Source organism: Notolepis coatsorum (assembly GCF_963971535.1).
Source record: "Notolepis coatsorum genome assembly, chromosome: 3".
NCBI lineage: Eukaryota > Metazoa > Chordata > Actinopteri > Aulopiformes > Paralepididae > Notolepis > Notolepis coatsorum.
The window spans coordinates 212,996,233-213,009,399 of record NC_140167.1 but is presented as its reverse complement, the minus strand read 5'-3'; positions in this window follow the sequence as shown (position 1 = coordinate 213,009,399).

Below are 13,167 nucleotides of genomic sequence, written 5' to 3'. Positions count from 1 at the left end.
ATGGAGCCCATCTGGACATACTTCACGACAGTAACAGACGGCGCCCTTCACCTGCACCATCCAGCCGCAAAGCGAGCGTCATGTACATCGATCCCGCCAGCAGCAGTGGAGCCCGAGTACTCCTAAAAGTAGTGCGTGTGACACTAAGCTACCAGAATAAAGTCCTGGACACTTACGCCGTCCTCGATGACGGGTCAGAGAAGACCCTGCTGCTCGCCTCCGCTGCGGCCCAGCTAGGGCTGCGGGGAAGCGAAACCCAAATGACAATTCGGACAATAAGACGAGATTTGAAGACGATAAAGGGCGAGAATGTCTCATTCTCTATCGCAGCAAGCGGCCAGCCTGAGCGACGGTACCAGATTGCAGACGCTTTCACCAGCCAAGAAATAGGACTGTCGCGGTACACATACCCCGTCGCCAAGCTGATGGAGAAATATGCACATCTGCGCAAGTTACCGATCCCGCTCATAGACAATGCTATGCCGACCCCGTTGATAGGCTCCGACCATGCAGACCTCATTGTCCCGATAGACCGGGTTCATACCGGACCCCGAGGCTGTCCTGCAGCAGTCGAGACCCGTTTGGGATGGACTCTCCAAGGCCCGCTCGCCAAATCTCTCAACCGAAGTACAGCCACTAGATGTCTCCACTCCCGAGTCACAGAGGGAGAAACCGCACTCCTGCAACACGTAGAGCGGCTATGGAGCTTGGAACAAATGCCCTTTAAGAATGGAAAGAAAGACATTCGCTCTAAAGATGACATTTACGCCATTCACCTCCTCGAGACAGGGACCAAGAGAGTCCCAGTCAACGGCGTGTTGAGATACGCCACGCCACTCCTGCGGCGAGAAGGAATGCCTACTTTCCACGCCAAGACAGACGCCATAGAACGGTACCTGCTGAACACGGAGCGGCGCTTAGCCAAGAACCCCGCCCAAGAGAGTGTATACCGCGCTGAGATTGAGAAGCTCATCACAGCGGGACACGTCACAAAGATGGACATTAAAGAGGCTGACCAGACCACTGAATCGTGGTACGTGCCCCACCACAAGGTCCATCACAACGGTAAAGACCGCATAGTATTTAACTGCAGCTACCAGATCGGATCCCAAAATCTGAATAAAGAGTTACTGCCCGGTCCCACACTCGGCCCCTCCCTACTCGGCGTTCTACTCCGCTTCCGCCAGGAAAAGGTGGCCATCAGCGGGGACATTAAAGGAATGTTCCTGCAGGTGAGATTAGTAGAGGCGGACAAGCCCCTGTTACGGTTCCTATGGAGAGAGAAGCCAGGAGATGAGCACCCAGCCATCTACCAATGGGAAGTCCTCCCCTTCGGAACGACGTGCAGCCCCTGCTGTGCGACATTTGCACTACAGAAACATGTAGCAGAGGACCCAGCAGCGGACGAAGAGGTCCGACACAGCGTAAAGAACAGCTTCTACGTAGACAACTGTCTACAAAGCCTTTCAACCCAGGAAGAAGCCGAGGCTCTCCTGATTAAACTCCGCGCCTCATTGATCAAAGGCGGCTTTGATCTCAGGCAGTGGGCCAGCAGCGATCCGCAAGTACTGCGCAGCCTCTCCTCCGAGGACAAGGCAGCCAGCAGCGAGACCTGGATGGCTACAATCCCGGGAGAAGCCCAGGAGATGACCCTGGGATTGGTGTGGCGATTCAAAACAGATTCGCTTCACTACAGACACAAGCCCCTGACTACGGAGCAGGGAAGGCCGGCGGCGGCGCCGACCACCAGACGGAGTGTGTACACAACACTCGCCCGACAATATGACCCGCTAGGATGTATTCTACCGTACACCACCAGGGCAAAAATGATTGTACGAGCATTGTGGGACAAGGACCAGGGCTGGGACGACCCCATTCCCGCACACCTTGCATCCACCTGGAGAGAGTGGGAGATGGAGCTCCACTCACTCCCAGGCGTTAATATGCGCCGAAGCTACTTCCCACCCACGGTGAGGCCAGAGACATGTAAAATGGACTTACACGTCTTCAGTGACGCCTCAGAGGTCGCATACGGATCAGTAGCCTACTTGCGGGCCCAAGACCAAGGGGGAGAGATCTACACAGCATTTGTCCTCGCCCGCTCGAGAATAGCCCCACGCAAGCAACAATCTATCCCACGTCTAGAGCTCTGCGCAGCCCTAGCCGGAGCGCACCTAGCCACGCTCATCCAACGTGAGCTCACCATACCGGTGTCTAGAACAATCCTGTGGTCAGATTCCACGATGGTACTCGCCTGGATCAAATCGGACTCATGCAAGTACAAAGTCTTCGTGGGAGTCAGAGTCACCGAGATTCAAGACTTAACCGAAGAGTTAACCGGAGAAACAGAGTGGCGCTACGTTGATACAAAACAGAACCCAGCTGACGTCATCACCCGGGGGATGCCCCTGGATGACCTCACCCGTCGCAATGTCTACAGTGACGGCCCCGCATTCCTAAGACTCCCGGAAGGACAGTGGCCCATGCCTATCCCAAGGGAAGCAAGTCCAGAGGAGGTGGAAATTAAGAAGTCTGTGTTCTGTGGATTGAGCACCGTAGCCTCCACCGACCCTAACATAAACGATTGCACGTCCATAGAGAGTGCACAACAAAGAACATTCCTGCGGTACCACCCGGAGTGCAAGTCCCCCGCTGATATGTCAGCAGCTAACTACGAGGAAGCAGAATTGCTTCTACTGCAGCGAGCCCAGAGAGACTCGTTCCCCGATGAATTGGCCTGTCTACAGGGAGGAAAGCCCGTCCCATCCGACAGCAGATTAATTCACCTGGCCCCCGAGAGCGACGCTCACACCCTCATCAGAGTGGGTGGTCGCCTACGCAGAGCCCCCAATCTACCGGATGACATTAAATACCCGATCGTATTGAACAGCCGACACAAGGTCACAGAGCTGATTATAAAGAAATACGATGAGGATGTACATCACGCAGGAGCAGAAAGAGTCTTCGCGGAAATCAGACGTCGTTACTGGATCCTACAAGGAAGAGAGGCGGTACGACGCTTCCAACGAACATGTCTAGACTGCCGCAAGTGGCGCGCGCAGCCCAGCATACCAAGGATGGCTGACCTTCCTCCATGTCGCCTCCGAATCGGTGACAAGCCATTCCACTCAACGGGTATGGACTGCTTTGGCCCGCTGCACATAAAGAAAGGAAGAGGAACCGAGAAGCGGTGGGGTATTGTATTCAAATGCATGACCACCAGAGCGATACACATCGAGCTTCTCCCGACCATGAGCACAGACTCATTCCTTATGGCCTTCCGTAGATTCATATCACGGAAAGGAAGACCGTCTACCCTATTGTCCGATCATGGGACAAACTTTAAAGGCGGCGAAAGAGAGCTGAGAGAGAGCTTCCAAGCTATGGGCCCAGAACTTAAGACCCACCTCGCTCCAGCACAGGTTGATTTCCAATTCAACCCCCCAAACGCACCCCACTTCGGTGGCACTTGGGAACGAGAAGTGCGCTCCATAAAGACAGCCCTGTACGCAGTACTTGGGGCCCAGACTGTGGCGGAAGAAGTCCTAATGACAGTCCTCACGGAGATTGAGGGAGTACTTAACTCGAAGCCCCTCGGATATGTCTCCAGTGATGTGGCGGATATCGACCCAGTTACCCCCAACACACTCCTGATGGGGCGGCTAGATCCCACATTACCCCAGACAATGTACCGGCCTGAAGAAGCGAACGGCCGACGAATGTGGAGGTACAGCCAAGTATTAGCCGACAAGTTTTGGAACAGTTTCCTACTGCACTACCTACCGTCTCTACAGACCCGCCAGAAGTGGGTAAAGGAGAGAGACAATTTGACAGAAGGAACAGTCGTCATGATTATTGATCAATCACTGCCCAGAGCTATGTGGCCGGCCGGCCGCGTAAGCAAAGTGATCACCGGTGCCGACGGCAAGGTCCGAGCAGCTGAAGTGCTCGTCCAGGGTCGCACTTACACCCGTCCTGTGGCAAGGCTCATAGAACTGCCTCGACTCCCAGACACAATCGATGATGACCATGACCCTACAACCCTATGACTTTGTGAAGTTGACTGACCCCTACAGCAAACCCTTATGTGTAAATAGACAACGCGATTAATCTGTCTCCGTTTAACTGATTAGGTCTGGGACCTATTCAGGGGGTGGCTGTTGTGAAGGGCCAGATTAAACCGAATATATATATTTATTTATATATATATATTTAATTGTATTTGTATATTCTCTAATATTCCCTGATATCCCTTGTATATTCCTTGTACAATATGCATTGAATATCCATTCTAGCCTACTGAACATCCCATAATAGTCTCCATTCTACTATTGGTCGAGACCTTGGTGCCAGGCTGCCATACCCCTCAGACCCAGTTCAAACGTACCGCTCGACATGTACGAACAAGTCCTAGTTCCGCGTAGGAATTTGGCTACCGCACCACTAATGGGACTATTTGTTTATAGTGCGTATATATACTGCGCTACTAAAGTAGGACTTTCTTTTCAGTCCAGTTTCTTACCCTCCAATAGAGTCACAGACGTAAAGCCTCCCCGCGATGCCACGTGTGGGAGTAAGGCCAAGTTCGGCCTACCATCGGTATTGAGACATCGTGTATATTAATATTTGAATAGTCATATTTGGCACTATATCGTCGAGTTGGACGTAGTCTATTAAGCTAATAATAGTCTGTTAATATATAGTGCTTCGTGCGGTGAGAATACTACCGTAATCAGTACCCCATCGTTTCGGGCAGAGAACTGGCTGCTTACCCAGGGTGGTTGACCCTATGTGAAGCTGCACCCGAGGAGCCCCAGAGCCGACGAGCGAGTGGACCTGTATACCGGATTATTCTACCGACGACAGCCCGCCTTCCCAGGCACGGATTATGCTTTGGATACTTTGATTATTCTATGGATAAAGACCCCCGACACTACCGTGTGTTGGAACCCCCCCCCCCCTGGAGAGGACGCAAGGTGAGGAGACGCTCTGCAAGACGAGGTCTCTCCACATCTCTCCCCCGTGGACCGGAGAGAGCCGGCCCACAAAGAGTCCACCTGCTTTCATCTGTGGTCCAAGGATCGCCGGCGCATTGAACGGCACTACAGTGGGTTCACCTGGGATACCCTTGGCCGGACGAGGCAGCTGGATTCTACCCCCCCCCCCTCCTACTCCTGTCGGCTTACAAGCGACCGGATTAACCCCCTCTAGTGTATCCAGCCTATAATCATTAAAGTATCATTGCTGTTATTCCTTAACTATTCCAGGTCGTATATTTACCACCTGCGCCTTCAGATTGGACATTATCTATTGATATACCGACGAATACTCCTTGCCATAAAAGTGCATACTATTTCAATTCATAAATGTAATTAAGTGATTAAGTGCTTATTCTACACACCATCGCTGTGTAGGAAATAAAGACCTGTTTCTAATTCGTACATTTGTGTTGGATCCGTTTCATCTACGTGAGAGTGTTCATGATAATATATTTATGCCGTGTACTGGGTGGCCGAATATTAAGTACAAAGGTAGTGGTAGTAAGTATCATATCTAGTAATACAGTCAGGGAATTGTACCCCTCAGTTACACAACTGAAGAGACCAAAGTTGATTGCCGGCCCTCAGAACAGCGTGGATTATGTATTTCCAGCACCCAACGCTGAATCAATAAACGCGATCGATATTTGGAATGGCGATCAGGAATTGGAATAATCTTTTGATCTGATCTGAGGTAAGGAATCTATTTTACCAGTCTTGGGGTAATCGGAGCTTTTTTTTTTTACAGATATATCAACGTGTCCCATATGTGTGTGTGCTCGCTGATCAGGAAATGAGAGAATATACTTTTCAGATCGCTTCTATAGCGTGCATACGTTAATTTGAAAACTATTCGTAAATAGGCCAAAAAATTACAACGTTTGTGTATGCCAGAATATTCCAATAAATGCAGTTTATCACGGAATCTATATATTTTCCTGAAAAACGAGGGCTTTTCAAAATGCTATTGAACAGATTAAAAAATAAAAATCAGTTTAGACAATGTTGACTGCAAACAAGTCATTGATAAGCGACGGGCAGATTAGACACATAGCCATAATTTAAGACGCAGATTATGCGTTCACAACACCATCATTGAAGTGGGTGCTGGCATTTAACCACGTTTTACCATGTTCACCAGTGGTAAAGTGTTAAGACACGGAGACCTTGAGGAACACCATAGAAAATCTATTCTGTGATTTGGTATGTCAAAACTTTGACTTTTGGAGATTTCTGTAAAAATTGCATTTTTCTGTTCTGGAAATTGCCCACAACTTTCATTTAAGTGAAAGTCATTTGAGCTCAGTCCTGTTTTTCTGTCACACTGATAGATGGAGAAGGCATACCAACACTACAACACCAAGAAGCGGGTCTTCCAGGACAGCCAGGATCAGGTCACTGAGCTACAGCGCTCCCTAGAGGTGAAGCAGCATGAGATCAAGGCTGTCACCATGGAGAACACACTGCTGCAGCTAGATCTGGAGAAGGCCCACACCAACGAGAACACCCTCCTGGCCAAAGTAGCCAGTCTACAGGCACAGGTTGGTCTGTCTGGCTGGACCGTATACTGGATACATTTTGGGGGGTGGGGTAGTTATAACTTATGGAAAGTCGGTGTTTCCCACATGATTTTCAGAGACTATGGGGGGTGAACCTCCGACCCTCTAGGTTAAATGAAGTTAAAGTTAAATGAATCAATCTGGTACTTTGAGAGCAAAATAAAGAGGCTGACTAGTGCTTCCCAATCCTCCTCGAAGCACCCCAGCCATTCAATGTATTTGTTAACCTGTTAAGCCTCCCCCTATAGGGGGACCCTGCTTTTCTTTATCATAAATCGATCAATAGACTGTATTGGATCCCCAATTATCATATCATGGGGTCTCATTGGAAAGCCACACTCATTGGCTACAACCCTGTGCAAAGATTTTCGAGATCACCAAATGATTGACGGAGTTAGAGCCCCGGGAGTCGGGGTGGTAATGTGTACTTTGGGGCACGCCTCACATATCTTGATGTAACTCGAGAACCGCTGAACGGATTTTGTCACCTGAAAGGGCAATCGACAGGCAACAATAGGGCTTTAATTCTATCTATATATTGTATTAAAAGAAATGCACACCCGAGCCACTAGAGGTCGGCAAATAATCGTCCACATGTCGGCCCTTGGATGTTAAGAGGTCAATGTTTAAAAAAAAAAATTGTAAAAAAAAATTGTAGCCAAGAGTAAAGACCATAACCCTATCAAACGGTAGTCAAAGTGTATATTTTCATTCTTACCGATGTTTTATTGGAAATACAAATTTATCTGAAAATGCTAATTATCGTAAAAACCGCAAGAAATGACTAAATCCAGATTCAACCCTGCAATTGGAAAGGGGAGCATTTTCCCTATCCATAGATGTATGATTTGGTCATAAGGTCAAGTTCAAGGTCAAATATGAATTTATAATTAAAGTCGATTATCATTAATTACTGTATCTACAAATCTTTCTGTTTAATCATCTTCCCGTGGTTCATTTGCTTAGATTCTTTGTACACATGATCTCAATAAGGTGGTGAATGAGCTCAGTGAGCATTTTCTCCTACCCGTATCAATTTTTGATAATCATCAAAATCATAAATCATAATTAATCATCATTTATTCATTACAATTTAGACACAATATTTCTGACACTGGAAATACATGCCCCCAGGTCCCTAGATGTTCCTAGATACCAAGAATATGCAAATTGACATTGCAGAAGTGGAGCAATCTTCCATTTACTTAGGCATGTACCTTTAGGCAAACGGTCTACAGATTAACAGGTTCCACCACCAGCACACCTCATTCAACGTAACTAGCCCTTTAGTTGAATCAAGGTGTGCTGGTGGTGGAATTTAACAAATGCATGGAACGGCTGGGGTGTCTCGAGGAGGATTGGGAACCACTGGACTAGAGCAGTGGTTCCCAAAGTCGGGGTCCCGACCCAAAGGTGGGCCGCGAGCAGCCACGGGAGGGCCGCGAGATGATTTCCAAAAAAAAATAAAAAATCTTTTATTTTTTTCCAAGTTACTGAACTTAGAAGCAGGCCAGGACGCTTATTGCTTATTAACAGCGGAGGAGTGCTGCCGAGTGCTTCCGCGTTTTCCCTGATTGGCTGCGACACGGCCCGCGGCAGGCGCGGCAGCCGCGGAGCGGCAGAGCTTGCAGCGTTATGTAGCCGTAATCCGCAATGATTTTCATTCGAAGCTTAGCTCACCTGGCAGCCGTGCGGTCCGTTGGTGACAAGTTCGAATCCCATTTTTTTTTTTTTTTCGGGTATTCTTTCGCCGGTTAAGGTTAGGCATGGTTAAGGTTAAGGTTAGGCATTGTTTCGGAGTTGGTTAAGGTTAGCGTTTGTCTTAGAGAATGGCAATAGACAGCCTATTTCCGCACTGCCGCTCTCTCGCGCTGCCGCGGTCACATTGTCACATTCTTGCACTCCTCCGCTGTTAATAAGCAACACGCGGCCAGGACAGTGTTTCTAGTTGTATTCTAAAATTATATTCTATTGTATTCTAAAATGTGACTAGGGTTTTATATTAACTTAATAAATAAACAAACGAAAAATCTACTTATTTCAACGAACATTTCAAACTAAATAACAGATTATGCACATAAAACGCTGAAAACAACCGAAGCAACAATAGTATTTTAATGAGGCTATTATTATTATTATTATTATTATTATTATTATTATTATTATTATTATTATTATTATTATTATTATTATTATTATTATTATTATTATTATTATTATTATTATTATTATCATTATTTTGCAACAAGTTAGCCCTCTCATAAATGGCACATATAAATGAATAACTAACTTGAACTAACTTAATAGGATTGAAGTGATATTTGGCTAAAAAAAATCGGTCGCCTGGCCTAAAAAAAAAAAAAAAGCCTGACGATGTGCATTGGGCCGCGGCTCTCTGACGCCTTATTTTCTGGGTCCCGGCCTGAAAAGTTTGGGAACCCCTGGACTAGAGCATACATTTGAGCTATCAAAAAATGAAGCAAAAGTAGTTACCTGTGTTGAACTGTTTTTTTTTTTTTTTTAGAAAATAAAAAAATATAGTAGATTACTATTACGACTACTACCACTGCCAATACTACTGATGCATCCCTATTGGCACACTTTATATTTAAAAAAGAAATGTCTAGGTAATTAATGGGAAACCCTGAAAGTACAATGGGCCTCCTTTATAGAACCGAGTGTATACTATGCACAGATATGATCTTAAATTTAGTTTCATTCACAAATCTTATTTTGGATTTGTTTGTTGGTATGGTCAATATTTGAGTGGTACAGTTTTAAGCTCATCCTAGGGCTGGGCGATATGGCCAAAAATCATATCACGATAACAATATGATAATGTTATAGCACTCTATATCGATTATCGATATTGTTATAAGTATAAAAAAAATATATATATATACCGTACTATAAGCCACGGCTTTTTTCGACCCTGCGGCTTGTATAATGGTGCGGCTTATATGTGGACAAATCGAAATATTTCTTTTTTTACTGCATTGAAATGTTATTTATCTGTTCCCTTATTTGCTAAACTTAATACAACTTGTAAATGAGTTAATGTTATTTGTCCGACAGTATTGTGTCCCAATGGGAGTCATTCTCTGTAGAGGTGGGAACTTAAAGCTCAATATAAGAACGGCCATGCACCACCACCCACAGAATCGAGAGAGCAATCAATCTGTCAATCCTTTCCGTGTCCGGGCCGGGTGAGGTTTCCCGTGTTGAGTCAAATTAAGCCGCAGGCTCCACTCCTTACATATGGTAATTAAACATTAAAACACATGCTGCTTATAGTCCAGTGCGGCTTATATATGTACACATCATTCAATTTAGCTGCTGCGGCTTATAGTGCGAAAAGTACGGTATATATATATTTTCTTTTTAAACGGATGCATGTTTATTTTGCAGCAATTCTTTGTAGTTGCTGCCATCTTTAGTGTTACAGCCCCTCACGCTCCAGTTCTCAGGCTGCAGCTGGTTTGAAAGCTAAAGTAAACTGGCTTCTCTGCTGGCTGTGGCTCCAGGGGAGTTGGAATAGTTCTGGCTCTGCTAGTTTCTTTTCTATCTTTTGGTGGAAAAACCACCGCACATGTGCACCGTGACTGGAGACTATCTCTGCTAGCACACATAGTAGGGCTGGGCGATATGGCCTCTAAATGATATCGCGATATTTTTTGGCCATATCACGATACACTATATATATCTTGATATTTTGACATTTCCTCTAAAGCACTTAAAAATGCTTGATGCATACAGTCACGCCGATTAATAAGTCCCTGCAACATATGTTTGCATTATTAAACCATGAAGATGCTTTAAAAAATTATTTAATGAAAATGTACTAAGAGTAGTCTACTGACACACTAAAAAAAAATGTATTTACATCTAAGACTATTTATATAAAAACTCTTGGGTGCCTTTTTTTTGCACAGTACTGTGTTTGAAATCTGTCTAATGAAATTACAATTGCATGTCATTTAAGGTCCGCGCTGGTAATGTGTCTATAATGAAATGAGAGGACAGCTCTGCGCTAAAGCAAGTCTCATCTCAGCCGCAACGTGACAACATATACTCTTATGTTCACGATATAGTAATGTACTACATTTCATGTAGAACAAGCCGCGATACATAGAGTATACTCGATATATCGCCCAGCCCTACGGTCTAGCTAAGTTTCACTTCTAGAGTAGATTTAACTTCACATGAAGCAGAGAAAGAAGACTAGTGCTGAAAATATACACATTGACTGCTGTTTTGACAGGGTTAGGGTCTTTACTCTTGGCTACATTCGAAAAAGAAATGCAACATTAACCATCTTTATTGATTGATAAATAAATCTTGTACCGGATCCCTCGGGCTTAAGAGGTTAATACAAAGAATTGTATAAATAATTGTTCATGTTGGGCAGCTAAGTGGCGCAGTGGGCAAGGCGCTCGCCACTAATGCAGGAGATGCTGGGTTCGAGCCCAGCTCTCGGCATTACTACCAGCTTGGCTGGTCGTTCATACTAATACAATTGGCAGTATTAGGGGGTGGGAAGCTGGTGGGTGGGTATCGAACGTTGTGGACAGCGACTCCTACAGCTCTGTTGGTGCGCCTGCACAGCAGAATCAGGAAGCGACGGGGGCGGCGTGTCCCCTCGCCACAGAGATCGTGCTGTGCAGGTGAAAAGATGCGATGGCTGCCTCCGAAATTGGGGATGGGAGAAAAATGGGGAGGAAAAGGTAGATAAAATATCAGGAAAGGTAATGTAATATTAGATGACAGAACGTGGTATCGTTTTAGAACCGGTTTCGTGATACTTAGGCTGGTATTGTGACAACTACTCTTAATATCTGTCTCACGTAGCTGGCTCGGGTCAAACAGCCCGCGATCAGCCAGGATGACAGTCTGGAGCTGAGCTGCCTGGATGATTCTCTCGACGAGGTGCCTCACTCTAAATATCCCAACACCACAATGTAAGTCACCTCACTCTCAACACCACAATGTAAGTCACCTCACTCTCAATATCTCAACACTACAGTGTACTTCCCCATTGGCTTAAAATAGCATTGCTAACAAATGCTAAAAGGTGGCTGCTACCAATTTCTCAAACGGCAATTTATATCTTCTGAAAGGATTGTAGACTAATTTTGTCTAATGCTGTTCTTCTGTGCAGGAGGCCGTCAGGCCCAGAGGACTGCAGCACACCGTCGGTTCATAGTTCGGAGCGCCTGGCAACCAAATGGCACACACAAGTTGTCACAAGTTGTCAAGAGTCTCTGGACTCCCTGTACTTCACACCATTGAATAGCAGACGGGTCAAAAGGTCAGTTACACTAACATTACCATCATACAGAATTCCTATTCCTTACATTATTACAACATGCTACAATGTTGTTTCTCCATCATGGGACCAGGGCTACCATCCACATACCAGACTAAACACATGCTAGCTTGTTTTTAACTCCTGTGTGCTCCTGCATTTCAATGGCTACAACAACTTTCAATTCTCATGGAGAGTATTTTTCCACCTCTTCAACATCAACGCCAGTATAAATGGTGTTTAGTGAGGTAGGCTGAGTTTAGTGTGACTGGTGTTAGTGAGGTAGGCTGAGATCAGTGTGAATGGTTAGTGAGGTAAGCTGATATCTATTCAAACTAGGGATGCTCGATATTAGCTGGAATAAAATGGAATAATTTCAGGTAATTAACATTACATATCTCTTGTTGTGGAATTAACACTTTTAATTAATACTTTTGACAATAAATCAAATCAATCAAATTGAAAACAGATATTTTCCGATATCACATTTTAATATCGGTAGGCTGATAATATCGGACATCCCTAATTCAAACTTATGACCACATGCATCTAAGCCCGGAGCCCTAAGTAAATTGAAGATTGCTCTACTTCTACAAGGTCCATTCATGTTCTTGGTATCTATGTACCTCAGTGAATGTATTCCCAGTGTCAGAAATATTGTGTCTATTACTAGGCTTGCTTAAATTGTGATGAAACGAAGGAGAATATGAATTATGACTGACGGTGAATAACACCATGCAGTACAACAATACACACTCGCACACTTTATAATTTGTCTGCACTGTTCTTCCTGAAGTCAAAGATGAGTTCCTTGGTTTTTCTAGTGTTCAGTGCTAGGTTATACTCCGAACACAACAATGTTAGTTTCAGGACCTCATCTCTGTATGCAGACTCATCCCCCCCCCTGCAATAAGTCCAACCACCGTTGTGTCGTCAGCAAATTAATGTTCTCCGGGTGGGCTGGACTACAGTCATGGGTGTAGAGGGAGTACAGCAAGGGGCTCAGCACACAGCCCTGGGGAGAGCCGGTGCTGAGTGTGCGGGAGGAGGAGAGGTGGGGGCCGAGTTTCACTGTCTGGGGTGCCTAAATATTAAAGGCAACCAACTTGTGTCTAGCTACGCCCAACTTGTGTCCAGCCGCGGCGGCAGCAGCGTCGCGGCAGCATTATGTAGCAGTAATCCCCCCTTTTTTAACATCGACAACTAGCTCAACTGGTAGTGCTGCCTTGCTGTGGATCCTGCGGTCCGTTGGTGACAAGTTCGA